The following is a 1,239-nucleotide window of genomic DNA, read 5'->3' as shown; positions in this document are numbered from 1 at the left end:
ACCAAAAAGACCCCCAAGATGCTGCTGGGTCCCACAAAACTACTAATGTTCCTTAATTGTCAGAGAGGGTGGTCACTAGGACCCCTGTGTTAGCCCCATTGTCCCCACCCCCACAATGCTGTCTACCGATTGTGTTATTCTCTGCACTTAGGAACTCTGCACTCCCCAAAATAAGCACACACACACAGGGACGTGTATCTACACTACCACTAGCCTCACTCTCTGGCCCAGGGGGCTCTTCCTTCCCAACCCCCCAACCCCAGCATGCACGGTGTCCTAGACCACGGGGACCAGTCCCAGCCACCCCTCCTTCAGTGCCGAGCTAGGCCAAGCCTAGCCCAGCTAACCCGTGCCCTCCTCCCCAAGGGAGGCCTCCAAACATTGGTCATTCGCCTCTCCTCCCCTCCCACGTGCAACCCTGGTCCCTCGTGCTTGCTGCCTGACCCTGTCGCCCCGGGAGCAGCACTGGCGCCCGGACCCTCCCCACAGGCCCCTCTGTCCAACATGGGTCCCCTCTCCCCTCTATTCAGCCGCCGAGATGCTCCAGGGGGTCCCTCCCTATGGTCTCCAGATCACATAACCCTAACCCTAAAGGCTGCGTTCAAAGCCCTTCACACCCCGCCTCTGACCCGCACTGGGGGTCCGTTCTTTGATGGGGACACTCCATCCCCTGCCTCCACTCCCTGACAGAGCCTCCCTCCCAGGCCTGCATGGCTGAGGGAAGAAGAGCGAGAAGAAAAGGGTTCCCAAGAGCCCCCCCAAAAAGGAGGCAGGGGGAGAATCAGGAACCAAAAAGAGGAAGCGCTAAGACCAGGCGCACGCGTACATCCCACCCAAACCTACAAACTACGTTTCCCAGAAAGCAGTGCGGACACAGCAGTCACACCCGCCCCTCCCCGGGCTGCCATGGAAACTGCGACGGATGCCGCGGATGCTCTCACGTGACTTCCGCTTCGTCTTCGCAATTTTCCGCCAGCCTCCGCTTCTGTGAGGGCCTGGCTCCAGCGGCTTCCGGTAGGAGTCGCTTCCGACCCCGCAACCCTGCCCAATGCCCTTTGCACCCCTACCTCCACCCCCCCCCTCCGCCAATTAGCGGCGGAGGGTCTGTCCTTAGAACGCTCCGGGGAGGGGCGGAGAGGCCGCTTGGGATGCCCCCCCCATTGAGTACCTTTGTAGCCAATCAGCTGAGCCCACGTGAGTCTCTGTCTCTGTCTCTGTCTCTGTCTCTGTCTCTGTCTC

General features: G+C 60.6%; 1 protein-coding gene across 1 annotated transcript in view; it reads left to right on the top strand.

Annotated features, from left to right (window-relative positions):
• Positions 1 to 981: 981 nt before the first annotated feature.
• Positions 982 to 1,239, top strand: part of LOC114042245 (zinc finger protein 343-like) — an 11,761-nt gene continuing 11,503 nt past the window's right edge. The window contains exon 1 of the mRNA XM_027860904.1: positions 982 to 1,014. The gene's annotated coding sequence lies outside the window, so the exon portion shown is untranslated. The remainder of the gene's footprint in view (positions 1,015 to 1,239) is intronic.

The sequence above is a fragment of the Vombatus ursinus genome, unplaced genomic scaffold, assembly GCF_900497805.2.
Source record: "Vombatus ursinus unplaced genomic scaffold, bare-nosed wombat genome assembly UNPS02014318.1, whole genome shotgun sequence".
In the NCBI taxonomy this organism is placed as follows: domain Eukaryota; kingdom Metazoa; phylum Chordata; class Mammalia; order Diprotodontia; family Vombatidae; genus Vombatus; species Vombatus ursinus.
Note: the sequence above shows the minus strand (reverse complement) of the source record. Positions and strands in the feature narration are given on the sequence as shown.